This window comes from Epinephelus lanceolatus, chromosome 7 (genome assembly GCF_041903045.1).
Source record: "Epinephelus lanceolatus isolate andai-2023 chromosome 7, ASM4190304v1, whole genome shotgun sequence".
Taxonomy (NCBI): Eukaryota; Metazoa; Chordata; class Actinopteri; order Perciformes; family Serranidae; genus Epinephelus; species Epinephelus lanceolatus.
Window position 1 is genome coordinate 47,638,538 of NC_135740.1, and position 15,563 is coordinate 47,654,100.

The following is a 15,563-nucleotide window of genomic DNA, read 5'->3' on the forward strand; positions in this document are numbered from 1 at the left end:
AATTCTTTTAGCTCTTTGGTTTTGCCTCCATGGCGAGCTGCTATCTGTCTGTTTGATTGGCTCATTTCATGCTGCATTTCTATTGGTTGGTCAGTAGTCGTAGGTGGTGACAGCATCACGCTGTCCCAAGTTTGATCCCAGGCTGTCTTTGATCACAGACCGTGACAACGACCATCTTTGATCCTCTCTGACTGTGTGACGTAGGACCACCGTGTTGGAGCCACGCCAAAGATATCAACACGTTTCTTTACCACTGGTCGTCTTCAGTCTGGGACAGACCAGGGTCACACTGTGGACACAAACCTGGCTTTACACACAAACTTCATCACATGCTAATCTCAACCTGCGACATCCAACCAAACCTGATAGTATTTTATGTAGATGTGTGTCTGGCTGCTGCCTGGTGTTGTCTATACAGTGAGACTATTCATAAACTCTGTATAACGTGTGTGAGAGATCCTGTAGAGTTGGCCGATGTTATGTATGTACGTCACATGACCTTCGAAAGGAGCCACAACTAAAGCGTGTGCATCATGGATGATCATGTATGATGATGCAGCCCTGATCAGGAGGTCCTGGAGTCCAGCTGACGTCACTGCAGCGAGGTGAGAAGTTAACCTGTGTTCCTACACCTCTGATGCGATGTCATCAAGGTTTCAGTCCGGCTGACTTCAGCACTGTGACAGAAAAGCACTCAAAGCTGAATGTCTCAGTGCAGCCTGACATCACTCTGCAAATCAGACACGTGCACTCCCAGTAAATAACCCTGTAACACCCAGGGCTCTGCGTCTCCCTCGCCGTCATCAATACTCGATAATAATGACTTGTTGAAGACTCGACACTGATGGTTTAGGACTCGACTCTCAGCACCAACATCTGGGACTGAGACCTGTGACTCTGACTCAGCTGTGCAGTTGATCCTCTGTGGTTGAAGCTGTTTGTGCTGCTGAGTGTTGTCTCCTCTGGACTCTCTCTGTCTCTCTGTCGTCCATCTCTTCTACCTGAGACAGGAACAACACAGGTGGGACGGACTATCCACCCCCGCCACATCCTGCAGAACTCCACCCGGATGTTTTATCACACGTGGAGCAGAGGTGTCTGTGTGGAAGACACCACAGAGGAAGAACAGATGAAGCACAGTGTCTGTTATTTAGAAGCAATACTGTGTGCACTTTGATCTCTGACCTGCCCTCACTCACCTCAGCTGTTCACTTCAGAAACACTTCACACACTGGGCTCACTCATTCATCACACACTGGGCTCACTCATTCATCACACACCTGCAGCAGCAGAGTGGACTCACTTGGACACACATTAAAACAAACAGAGGTGAGGATGAGTAATGAAGTTGTGAACAGTATATTCTGACCACATCACTGTGTCTCACTCTCCTGGAAGATGAATGTTGAACATGTATGAATGAGTGAGGTGTTGCTGCTGTATGAATGAGTGAGCTGTTGCTGCTGTATGAATGAGTGAGCTGTTGCTGCTGTGACCGCCTGCCTGTGCTTCAGTCCCATTTCACTCAGCTCCACTACATGTGCATGTGAACGTGTGTTTGTTTCAGGCTGTTCAAAGCACCAACTCACCTGACAGCTGCTGACCTGCAGGAGCGTTCCCCAAAAGCAAAGCATTTCTAAAAGCAGCTGCTGCCTCTGTGGTCCTCTGTGGTCCTCTGTGGGCGAGGCTGACAGGAAGGAGCTCTGGTGAACGTCACTGATGGACCTGCAGCTGTAACAAGAGTAATGTCATCTGAAGTCTGGTGGAAATGTCGCAGTAGCTCTCCTGGTTGTGTGTAAAAGTTGTTAGACAGGAACTCAAACACTTTATCAGCTCCTCCGTCTTTTGCTTCTATGATGATCGGCCAAAGCCAGGAGGCAGCGAACAGTTCATGGGGGCGATAACCACTTCAAACCCATTCCGCCATTTTGGAAAACACTCACCCTCTGACACTCATTGAAGTGACTGGAAGTGGTGAGTTACCGTGTGGTGGTGTGAAACCCCCTAAAGGTTCACCAGTGACCTTTACAGTGAGACCGTTCTCCCAAACCAACCAACCAGCAGCTCTTTACCAAATATATTAAGGTTTATTGTTCAGCCCTGATTGCACAGAAAAAGTTTTGCAGATTGCACGACACTCTGAATGCCACCCCATCACCTCCTCACCCTAACCTTCCTGTGTGATCAGTCTACAGTTTGTGTATCCTGCAGTAATCAGTGTGTAGCTGCTGCCATGTTGAGGCAGAGGGTGCTGTCTGTAGCTCTGGTTGAGGGTGAGAGGCTGTCAGCAGATAAACAGAGATCTGTGTGGGTACATGAGACCCTAAAAAAGAGGCTGGATCATGGGGAGTACCACCAGTTGGTCCAGGAGCTTCTCCTCCATCATGGACGTTTACAGTACTGCACTTATCTGCTGTTTTCTATTCAGATGGTGCTAACTGTGCTTTGTAAAGTCGTATAGCTCTGGGTATCCAGCAACCACTACCACCAGTTTCTCCTCCATTGGTTACCAACTGTAAACTGGTTGTCGTGACCACCACAGAAGCCCCGCCTCTCACATCATACCAGTGGACTATAGGAAAAAAGCAGAGATGACGTGGGGCGCTTTTCTGCTCTGAGCTGAAGTTTTTTCAACTCGAGGAGTTCAGAGCGCTCCAGGACAAACACCAGGCGCCTAGAGCGCAGAAACATGAGGTGCACAGCAACACAACAACAGCGAGCATGAAGCTTCATTCTCATTAAAAACTGCTACAAGCTGACGCCTCCAGCTGCTGAAACACTTCCTGTGTGATCGGGGCCTTAGGCGGCGACCCCTATATGAACAAAGGAGGAAGTCAGCTGACGCACTACAAAGAGCAACAAAGTTGGCGTCTGAAGGAGGTTGGGGTGGACGTATGGGTCAACAGACACAGGACTTTGACCGCAGAGACTGCTGTCCATCTCCTTGTGTATGTAAGTTAACATAACAACTTTTCTCACGTCAAGTACGTAGCATAAGTTCAATTATGTAAATACTTCTGCACAAGTCACATGAAAAACATTTATTTGAACCCAAACCATCATCTGTTCCTTAACCAGTGTCAAGTTTGGCTGATTTTGCTTTCGATAGCCAGACACCAACTTTAGGTTTCCACATGTTGACACATCTGGCCGGCAGTCTGCCTCCTGCCTGACGCACGCTGTGCACAAACTGAAGCAGAATCAACCTTCAGAGCAACATGTGTGATAGGACAGAAATATTCTCAGCTGTTAACCAATGATCAATTGACCTCTGACCTCACTATCCTGAACCTCATTGACTAGTTTTGGTGCCTAAACATTCAAACTGTGACTGATGGTCGTATTTGTTATTTTCATTGGAAGAGACGCTGATTTAGGAAACGCTCCTGTGGGTCGTATCTGAGGTTAGAAACAAACAACCTGTCGCTGTTTGTGTTGGACGACTTGTTGTGTAAACTGGTGACAGGGTTGGTGTGTGAGGGAGTGTGTGTGTGTGTGTGTGTGTGTGTGTGTGTGAGGGAGTGTGTGTGTGTGTGTCTGTTTCATTTGTGCACCAAATTGTCGCTGGTCCCAGGTCGGGTCTTTAAAAGTGGAAACATAAAGTCAAACTCTCTTTTGTTCTTCATTCGACACCAACTGGATAATCTGCAGGTTATTAAACATCCAATCACAGACTGGGAAATACAGATCACCTACAGGAGAGTTTTAAAGGCTCTGATTGGTGGGTTTTGTTCAGACAGAGCGAGGCTAACAGTTTCCACCTGCTTCCAGTCTTTATGCTAAGCTAAGCTAATGAACTCTGACATGACGGTTCTCCTGAGAGTTGGGTTTTATTGAACGCTAAAGAAAAAGATGTTAATGTTCTTCCCAAAATGTTGAAGGTTTTGTTTGTGTATTTATTTATCTTTTGTTTTCTATTTTCAGTCTTTCTTTTTGATGTGATGATTTTTTTTCTTGAATGCAAATGGTTGACAGTTTAATTGTTATCACATGACCTAAGTATGACATTTTGGCATGTTGGTCCAGATGGCACTTTTTTTTAGTTCCTATTTTTAAGGTTTATAACGACCCTTCAGTCTCAACTCTGCTGATCTGTGTTACAAATGTAATTTATTTTGATGCAAGGTTGCATGTGAGGTTTGTTTCGATGACATAAATGATCATATTTCATCACTGTGCGGCAGATTCTGATGAGATCTCTGACATGTGTTGAAACAAGTTTTATATTTACCCAGTCTGATCTAAAGCCATCTGTGCTGGGTGAAGACAGCGCCCCCCCGCTCTCAGAAGCTGAAATTATCCAGAGGTGAAATGTTCTCATCAGTTTCATCTGAAAGTTAAACAGGTAGATATTAAATAAAGACAGAGCCCCGCCTCCTCGCTGCAGACGGATGAGCTGGAGTTCATAAATCAACCTGAGGTGTGTGACCTCACTGAGGACGGGCACAAATATAATTGGTCCACTGAGGGTTTAAAAGACGCCGGGCTGTTTCCTGTGTTGGTGTAGATCCAGCGTTCCTGCTTCTTCTTTTGTTTCAAGTGCTAACAGTCGACGCGCCGACCTGAGCTTGTTGTTGTTTGTGTAAATCAGAAAAGTGTAAAATCAAAGTGTCTGTGTCTCTGGCTGAAGAATGTACCGGTTGTCCTTTCATACGCTGTTTTGCACATTGCCCGCCGTGGAGAATGTTTCCTCTGAATGTCTGTAACCTTGATGAGATGAAAGAAACCAAGTCCTGGAAAACATGTCTTAATAAAAGAACGTTTACTGTGAACCATCGCCGCCGCCGCCTCTGTCTGCTGTTTCTGAGTAAACTCACATCATAGGTCGTTTACAGCAGCTTATTCTGACACATATTCATGTTTATTGTTGGGTGGTGACCTCTGGGAGCCGTACAGTTGTAGTTATGATGGGAACAAAACAGGAAGTCAGGTGACGTATGAATGGACGGGTCTAACAAACACAGGACACTGAAGCAGGAGACCTGCTGCTGGCGTCCCATGTGACGCCAACAGTCAACAGACTCAAGCAGCATTTTGAATCACAAATCTTTTCTCTTCAGGTTCAGTATTTTCTGCAGCTCCTTGAAGAGCTGGTACAGTGAGCTGCAGTCTGCTCACAGTCAGGACACGTGACACGACTGTGAAGCCTCCCACCTCAGAGACGTGTGGGCAGACAGGAAGTGACCTCATTAAAGTGAATGAAAAGTGAAACACCGTGATTCAAAGAACATATTTGATTTTATATAGTCTGGTTTGTTTTTCTGTCTCTCCAACATCTCTGATCTGTCGTCATGTAAAGTATCCTGACTCTTCCTCTTCCTCAGTCCTCTCATCTTCATCACCTTCACATTTAAATCTTTACATCTATAAATCACTTCCTGTCTCTCAGCTGACTGACAGCTGTCTGATTTCTCTCTGATAAACGCACAAACACACCGTCCATCCATCCCAGCATCCTCCTCTGGAGTCTGTTGCTATGGTAATAGGGAGATCTGAGGGCCTTCCCGTCAGTTTAGAGGAAATGTCGCCGGGAGCAACGCCGCCGGTCAACACGTCTCCGAAAACTGTTCACACAAGGAGGAGAGGAGAGGAGAGGAGAGGAGAGGAGGGGAGGGGAGAGGAGAGGAGAGGAGAGGAGAGGAGAGGAGAGGAGAGGAGAGGAGGAGAGGGGAGGGGAGGGGAGAGGAGAGGAGAGGAGAGGAGAGGAGGGGAGGGGAGGGGAGGGGAGGGGAGGGGAGGGGAGAGGAGAGGAGAGGAGAGGAGAGGAGAGGAGGGGAGGGGAGGGGAGGGGAGAGGAGAGAGAGGTTTGGTTTTCAAGTCCCTTTATTAAATCATTTCAGCAATGACTGAAAACCATTTAGTTCAAATCAAGAAAAATAAGAAACAAAACCAGAGAAAAACTGCTGCTGAATAAAACAGTCTGCCAGACACAGTAAATGTTAAACAACTGCTCAGAAATGACATACCAGCTCTCCATTCCCTGTCACAGAGCACAGGACACCCCCAACAGTCCATCTTTCTTTAAAGTCCTGTAAATTGTCCACAGATTGACAGTAACAATATTCCACTCTGAGCCGGGATTTCAAAAGTCCTTCTCCACACTGCCGGCACCGGCTCCACACTGCCGGCACCCTGAGTCCGGTTCCTGCGAGTCAGCCAGATAGCCAACTTGGCAGAGCCCAGCAGAAAGTTTATCAAAGTGTGTAACTTTTTGTTTTTAGCACTGTATTTTGGGCCAAATGAACAGTGGAAAGGAAAAGGCCTCCCCAAGACCATGCAACCAACTCCTTAAAAGGTCAAAGAGCTGTGACAGCCGAGGACACTCAACAAACAAATGAAAAAGAGTCTCTGTGTGCAAACAGAAACTACTAGCTCCGGATCAAGGTGTGCTCTGTATCTGTTCGTAGCTATTGCCCCATGTACGACCCCCCACTGGAGGTCTGCTGTACGCTTCTCCAAGGGGATCTTGTACAGGGACCGCCAGCTGCCTTTCGGGGAAATGTCTGGGCCAAAGAACTCAGCCCACCTCGACTCCTTCAGCCCCGCCAGAGAGCGCAGGTTCAGAACCTTAACGCAGACTTCGTAGACTGCCTTTTTTCCCACCACCTCAAAGCTGTTTAGACGAGGGGTTTGAAAGGAAAGCAGCTGACCCTCACCCTCTTGCCACTCCCCCACAGCTGGGGTTATGGAGAGAGAGAGCAAACTGTACTCACACTCATCATCCCATTGGTCAGACAGAGCACTGTTTTCTACAAACACTCTCAGTGGCTGTGGCAGGGCTGCACAGACTTCCTCCACCACTCTGTTGATGAGCCTGACAGAGCTGATGTTGCTTCTCTCCATCAGGGCTTCCATAGCTGTGGACGTCATCTTCATAAGGTGACCCAGTTTGGTGCAGCCACCTATTCGAAGACTGGCTCTCAGGCTGGCAGACTGCAGTGTACGGGTCTTAATAAAGGTGTTGTAGAACAATGGCTCTTCAAAAAGACACATGCCCGGGGGCACATTTGTGTCCCATGCAGTCTTAAAAATCCACCAAGCCTGCAACACAGAGCTGTAAAATGGTGTTACATCTGTAAAGTCCACGGTCTCTTGCTCCAAGAGGAAAAGCTGCTTGTCGTAGCCCAGCTGTCCTGTTCTCCTCAGCAGCAGGCGAGCCGTATCACACCAGCTGGGGCAGCAGTCATACAGCAGCCTCTGAGCAGTTCTCAGTCTAAAGGAAGCAATTTTGGACTGAATGTCAATCAGTCCCTGTCCCCCTTCAGCCACAGGCAGGTGAAGAACAGCTGACTGGATCCAGTGCTTGCCCGACCAGAAGAAGTTGAGGATGTCCTTCTGGATGTCCTCTATCAGACCCCTTGGAGGTGTCAGAGTAACAAGTCTGTGCCAAAGAGTCGAGGCGACCAAGTTATTAGTGACCAGAACTCTTCCCCTATACGACAGCTGAGGTAGCAACCATTTCCACTTAGACAACCGAGCACACACTTTCTCCTTCACTCCCTCCCAGTTTTTCCTTTGGAACCCTTCAGAACCCAGAAACACCCCCAAAACTTTTAGTCCCTCTTTTCCCCACCTAAGTCCTCCAGGCAGACTGGGCACTGCCTGATCCCTCCACTGCCCTATGAGCAAGGCCTCGCTCTTAGCCCAGTTCACTCTTGCAGATGAGGCCTCTTCACAGGCACAAAGGGTGTCCTGCAGACATTTAACATCATCCTGGCTGCTTACAAAAACATTGACATCGTCTGCATAAGCAGATACAGTGGGCAAACCACGAGGTACACTTACGGTTCCAGGTGAAGGACAGACCAATGAGGCGCTCTCTCAGCCTGCACAGCAAGGGCTCAATGGCTAGGCTATACAGTTGCCCTGAAATAGGGCAACCCTGTCTTATGCCTCGCTATACAGGAATTGGCCGACTCAGCCCCGCCCCCATCTTCACCATACACTGTGCTCCACTGTACAGTAAACTCACCCAAGACAAAAACCCATCACCGAACCCAAAACCTCTAAGTGCAGCAAAGAGATATGAGTGATCCACCCTATCAAAAGCCTTCTCTTGATCCAGTGACACAATCCCAACATTGACATTATAAATTTTACATAAATCAAGTACATCCCTGATGAGAAAAATATTGTCCATGATTGATCTCTCTGGCACACAGTATGATTGGTCTGTACTTACAATTTTTCCCAGAAAGTCTTTTAGTTTATTAGATAAGGCTCTGGAAAGCACCTTATAGTCCGTACAGAGGAGGGCCACTGGCCTCCAGTTCTTAAGTGATGTCAGGTCCCCCTTCTTAGGCAGCAGGGAAAGGACTGCCCGCTGGCAAGAAACCGGAAGAGATCCAGTTCTGAAACATTCCTGCACTACCTCGTGTAGGTCGGTGCCAATAATGTTCCAGAACCGCTTATAGAAGTCAGTGGAGAGACCGTCAATCCCTGGTGCCCGTCCAGAAGGCATCTGGTTAATGGCCATTGTCAACTCTTCGAGAGTTAGCACACAGTCCAGGGCAGCTCTCTCCTCCGAACTGAGCTGAGGAAGGCTCTCCAGAACCTCTTTGCGGTTCTCAGCGCTACACGGTTCAGCTTTAAATAGGCTAGTGTAAAAGTCAATTGCGTGAGCCCTCATTTCATTCTGATCCGCAGTCAGTCTCCCTCCAGGGAGCTTCAGACAGGCCATCTGCTTCCTCTGCACCGCGTTCTGCTCCAAGTTGAAGAAGAAGGAGCTCGGGGCATCCATGTCCTTCAACTGGAGGAAACGTGATCGGACCAAAGCTCCCTTCACCCTCTCTTGCAGAAAAGCGCTCAGTTCCTTCTTCTTCTGCTGCAGCAGGTCACTAGCAGTGGGATCGGAGTCTCTCCTGATCCCCTTCTCGATGGTACTGATGCTGGCTTCAAGGTTTTGTACTGCTGCCTTGATTTCAGCAGTAGAGTGTGATGTGTACTGCTGACTGAACACACGAGTTTGAGCTTTGCCAACCTCCCACCATTGCTTTAAAGAACTAACGCTGCTTTTCTTTGTCTGCCAGTGTCTCCAGAAATTCCCAAAGCTCTGACAAAAAGTGCTGTCTTGTAAGAGTTTATTGTTGAAGTGCCAGTAAGATTTGGCCCTCTCACCTGATGAAATTGTCAAGTTTATACTGACTAGGTGGTGGTCAGTGAAACCAACCGGGGTTATGGTACTGCTGACTAATCTGGTGTTGAGATTTTGTGAGATGTAAAACCTAAATCTAGTCTGGCTGCACTGACCCTGTTGTTTCTGATCCGTATCCATGTGTACTGACGGGTGTGTGGGTGTTTGAGTCTCCAGGTATCAAACAGATCTAAGTCAGTAATAGTTTGTTTTAAACACTGGGAGGATTGTGGGTGTGGCTCTTCATTGATTCTGTCCTGAGTGAAGTCAACTGTACAGTTGAAATCACCGCCACGAATGATGTGGTCCTGACTGTAGTTCCTGAGTTCAGACTGTATTTTTGTAAAAAGCCCCACTCTGTCAGAGCCCTGGTTGGGAGCATAAATATTAACAAAACACAATACTGAGCCGTTCATCTCTGCACTGACAATCAGCAGTTGACCCTTGACCACCTCGCTAACAGAGAGCATGACTGCATTGGCAGTTGCTCTGCAGAGGATGGCTACCCCTGCACTGACACTTGTGCCATGACTCGGGACGTGTGGACCCTCCCACCATAAACCCCAGTCTACCTCATCTGCCTGGTCACTATGAGTTTCCTGTAAGAACAGCACATCTATCTTTTTTTGTGAAACAGTCTCACTGACTAGGGCTCTTTTATGTTTATCTCTCCCACCATTAATGTTAATAGACCCTATAGTGCTGCTCTGCATATGAGGGTTAAAGAAGAGAGACAGAAAAGAGGAAAGCAGTAAAGAACCGTGTATGAAACAGAACACCAGGTGATACATGATCATCTTACCTAACTTTAATCTTTCTAACAGTTTTGCCTTTAGATACCTTTCTCAGTGCTGTGATATGTTTTTTGAGGCGAAAACGCTTCCTTTCATCCAATAAGTCCACACCAACAGATCTCTTCAGCATTCCCACTGATCTGATGAACTTTTCGGTGTCACTAAAATAATCATTAACTTTCACAGATCTGTGAAAAGTTTGGTCTAGAAAAGTGTTTATTTCCTCAAAGGAATATAGATCTGTGTTCCTGTTGGACACCTCACTGACTGACACAGTATCTGACCCTGAGTCCCATTCTGCATCCTCTCCTCTACCTGATGCCTGGCTGCTGAAAACAGCCTCCATAATCTGTTCACTGTCACAGCCTCACCTCCACCTGCAGAAACTGTTGAAGGGGCCTCCTCCACAGTCTCCTCAGGCTGCGGCCTGTCAGCGCTGCTCAGGCTGACTGCAGCCTCACCTGACACGGGACCATTCAATGAATCACCCGCCGACTCAGCCATCGGGCCAGCCGAGGGCCCCGCGGGAACCACAGCAGACCCGGTCACAGAGCCGGCCACGGACATGGCAGCGGACCCGGCCGCGGAACCGGTCACAGGCGAATCCCCGGAGCCCGCCGCAGCGCCGGCCACGGAGCCGGCCACGGGCGCATCCCCGGATTCCGCTGCGGCGCCGGCCAGGCTGTGAACACACTGCTCCGTTCTCAAAATAACAACTACAGCTTTGTTCATTCTGGAAGCAAAGCTGATGGTGTCATGTCCTACCTGTTCACCTACAGCCAGCAGAACTTCCTCCACAGTAACACTATTATCCGGCGGGACTACCCTCACTCCCTGCCGAATAGACGGAGGTGGCGTCTCGGCGGACGCCATTCCTCCCGAAAACCACCGCACAAAACCACTAAACACTCGTCAGACACTCAGCAAAAGAATCTGAAAACAGCGTACCTGATCATGTACAAGAGACAGATGGAAAACCAAGATTAAAGTCCAAAAGCAGGGACAGCAAACCATTCAAAACTCCGCGCCACTCGCACACCACCACCACTCACGCTCACACTCACCGGAACCGGAAAGGAGGGGAGAGGAGAGGAGAGGAGAGGAGAGGAGCCGAGAAGAGAGGAGGGGAGAGGAGAGGAGAGGAGAGGAGAGGTTTTCAAAATCCCTTTATTGAACCATTGCCAGACCTAATGTACAACAATAACAACCACCATCAAAACAAGAAAAGAACTCTCTCCAATCAGAAATTTACAATCAACTCCTCATCCTCTCCCACAGAGCACAGAACCCCGCCCGTCATCCTATAATAGGCGTGTTCCACTCTCAGTCTGGCTTTTAACAACCCCTCCAGAACCGGCACTGGCTCCACACTGGTGATACCCTGCACCTGGTTCTTGCGCGTCAACCAAATGGCCAACTTGGCAGAACCAGATATGAAGTTAATCAGTGTGTGAGCACTCTTCCTCCGTGCACTGTACTTTGGGCCAAAGATGAACAAGCTGAAAGAAAAAACCTCCCCGAAACCCTGAAACCATCTTTTTAACAGCTCAAACAATGCTGACAGCCGGGGACACTGTACAAATAAATGAAACAAAGTCTCTGTCTGTGTACAGAAAGTGCACTCCTCCCCAACCCCTGGATCCAGGTGCGCTCTGTATCTGTTCGTGGCTATTGCACCATGTACAACCCTCCACTGGAGGTCTGCTGTCCGCTTTTCAACGGGCAGCTTGTACAGGGACCGCCAGCTGCCTTTCGGGGACACGTCTGTGCCAAAAAACTCAGCCCACCTCGACTCCTTCAGCCCCGCCAAAGAGTGCAGGTTCAGCACCTTCACGCAGACATGGTAAAGTGCTTTCTTCCTTGCATCCTTAAAAGTGTCCAGGTGAGGGGTTGTAAAAGACAGCAGCTGACCACCTCCCTCCTGCCACTCCCTCACTGCTGGGGAAATGAGCAGAGAGGGGGAGCTGTATTCACTGTTCTCAGACCACTGATCACATAAAGCACAGTTCTCTGCAAAAGCTCTCAGAGATTGTGGCAGGGCGGCATGGACTTCCTCCACCACTCTGGTGATGAGCCTGATAGAGGTGATGTTGGTCCTCGCTCTCAGGGTGTCCACAGAACTTGCTGTCATCTTCATCAGATGACCCAGTTTGGTGCAGCCAGCCTCTCTGAGGCTAGCTCGCAGACTGGGAGACTGTAATGTCTGAGTCTTTAGAAGGTTGTTAAAAAACAAAGGCTCCTCAAACAGCCACATACCTGGTGTCTCATCTGTGGTACGTACAAGCTGGAAAATCTGCCATGCCTGCAACACAGAGCTGTAAAACGGTGTCAGTCCAGCAAGAACCACAGCTTCAGGTTGTAGAAGGAACAGTTGTTTGTCATAGCCCAGGCGCCCGGCTCTCCTCAGCAGCAGTCTAGCTGTATCGAGCCAACCTGGGCCAGAGGTATACAGGAGTCTTTGTGCAGTCTGGAGTCGAAAGGAAGCAATTTTAGACTGGATGTTTATCAGACCCTGTCCCCCTTCCGCCGCAGGCAGATAAAGGGCTGCTGCCCGGACCCAGTGTTTGCCAGACCAGAAGAAATCCACGATGGCTCTCTGAATGTCCTCTATCAGGCTTTTTGGTGGTGTTAAAACGTTGAACTTGTGCCAAAGGGCTGAGGCAACCAAGTTATTGGCAACCAGAACTCGTCCCCTATATGACAACTGGGGTAGCAACCATTTCCATTTAGACAACCTCGCGCACACCTTCTCCCTAATACCCTCCCAGTTCTTTGCCTGAAAACCTTCTGTGCCCAAGAACACCCCCAGCACTTTCAGACCCTCCTTCCCCCACTCAAGACCTCCAGGCAGAATGGGCACTGCCTGATCCCTCCACTGTCCCACCAACAAAGCTTCACTTTTTGCCCAATTCACCCGTGCAGATGTGGCCCCTTCATACAGGGAAAGGGTGTCCTGCAAATATTGAACATCCCTCTGGCTGGTGATGAAGATACAAACATCATCCGCATAGGCCGATACAGTAGGAGGTTGAGCAAGATCCGAGGACCCAGGCAGTGAAAGACCACGGAGCTGACCCCTCAGCCTGTGCAGCAAGGGCTCGATGGCTAGACTATATAGCTGACCTGAGATAGGACAGCCTTGCCTTATCCCTCGCTGCACAGGGACTGGCCGACTCAGCCCCGCTCCCGTCTTCACCAAACATTGAGCACCACTGTACAATAAACCAATCCAGGCCAGAAACCCATCACCAAAACCAAAAGCCCTAAGTGCAGAAAATAAATAAGAGTGATCCACCCTGTCGAAAGCCTTCTCCTGATCCAAACACATAATACCAAAATTGACATTATCATAACATCTGCAAACATCAATAACATCACGAATGAGGAAAATGTTGTCCATAATTGTCCTGTCAGGTACACAATATGTTTGATCTGTGTGAACAATTAATTCCAGGATGATCTTAAGTCTGTTCGATAAGGCTCTGGAAAGCACCTTATAGTCTGTACAGAGGAGAGCAACTGGCCTCCAGTTCTTAAGTAAGGCCAAGTCCCCTTTCTTGGGCAGCAGGGAAAGTACTGCTCGTCGACAGGAGACAGGAAGAGATCCTGCTCTGAAGCACTCTAAGAAGACAGCATGCAAGTCAGGTCCAAGAGTATTCCAGAAACGCTGAAAAAAGTCAGCAGAGAGACCATCAATCCCAGGTGCTCGCCCTGATGCCAACTGGTTGACAGCAACTGTCAACTCCTCCAGAGTCAGCTCACAATCCAGCACAGCTTTCTCCTCCAGGCTGAGCTGCGGAAGCCCCTCCAAGAGCTTCTCTCGACACGCCATGCTGCACTGCTCTGCCCTGAAGAGTTCAGCATAGAAGTCCACTGCATGGCTCCTCATCTCGTCCGGGCTTGTGGTCACCCTGCCCCCTGGCAGCTTAAGGCAGGTCATCTGCATCCTCTGCGCCACCGATCTCTCCAGATTGACGAAGAAAGAAGTCGGGGCATCCATGTCCTTCAGCTGGAGGAAGCGAGACCTGACAAGGGCCCCCTTCACTCTCTCCTGCAGGAAAGAACTTAATTCCAACTTCTTCTCCTGCAGCATATGACCCATAGTGGGATCAGAGTCCCTACGTAACCCTTCCTCAATGTTTTTAATACTGACTTCAAGTTCCTTCACTGCTGCCTTGATTTTAGCAGTGGAATGGGAGGTGTACTGCTGACAAAAAACACGAATTTGTGCTTTACCAACCTCCCACCACTGCTTCAAGGAACTAAAATCACCTTTTTGCCTTTTCCATTGCTGCCAGAAGTGCTCAAAACTCTGACAAAAGGCACTGTCCTGAAGAAGTTTGTTATTAAAGAACCAGTGGGAGCTAACCCTTTCCCCTGGCGAGCTGACCAAATCTATGCTGACAAAATGGTGGTCAGTGAAACCAACTGGATATATGTTACTTTGAATTAATCTCGAGCTGAGATTCAGGGAAATGTAAAACCTGTCCAATCTGGCTGCACTGACCCTGCCATTACCGACCCTCACCCATGTGTACTGTCTGGACTGTGGATGTTTAACCCTCCATGTGTCTAACAGGTCCAACTGTGTGACGACACTGCTAAGGCTCTGAGATGACTGAGGGTGGGGCTCCTCGCCTGTCCTGTCCATAGTAAAATCTAATGTACAGTTAAAATCCCCACCAATAATCAGCTGATCTTGATAGTACTTAAACAGCTCATTTTTTAGCAGGGTAAAAAAACAGCTCTTTCTGGACCGTGATTTGGGGCGTACACATTAACAAAACAAAACACAGAACTCTGTATTTCAGCCCTAACAATCAACAAACGACCCTTCACCACTTCAGTAGTAGATAAAACTGTTGCATTTGCAGTGGGTCTAAGCAGAACAGCAACCCCTGCACTGAAGTTGGTGCCGTGGCTAAGCGTATATGAACCCTCCCACCATAAACCCCAGTCTACCTCATCTGCTGGATTAGTATGTGTCTCCTGCAAAAAAAGCACATCTACCCTTTTCTGAGTAGAAACCTCAGAAATTAAAGCCCTTTTCTGTCTGTCCCTCCCTCCATTAATGTTCAAAGACCCAATTTTAAGGTTTTGCATTGAGAGACGAAAGCAGAGAAACAGGCATGAAGAAACAAGCAGAGAACAGTAAAAAGAGGAAAACACCGAGTGATACATGATCATGTCACTTTTTTTGCTTTTCTAGCAGGTCTACCAGTTTTTGCCTTTCTCAGAGTGGTAATGTGCTTTTTAAGACGGAAACGTTTCTTCTCATCCAACAAATCAAAACCAACCAGTCTTTTCAGTATGTCCACAGATTTGATGAACTTTTCAGTGTCACTAAAGTAATCACTCACTTTAACAGACTTTTTAAAAGTCACATCAAGGAAATTATTAATGTCCTCTAAAGAATAGAGATTTTCTGCATTTCTGTTGCTTTCACACACAGATACAGTGTCTGACTCTGAGCCAAAGTCCATGTCATCTTCATATGATGCCTGGCTATTGAGCACTTCACTGCTAATAACATTTTCTATGCCTGCAGAGCTTGTAGAAGCTGCTTCCTCTGCAGCCTGAGACTGCATCTCAGTGCCTGCAGACTGAGAACTGCCCAGGTTCCCTGCGTCTCAGAC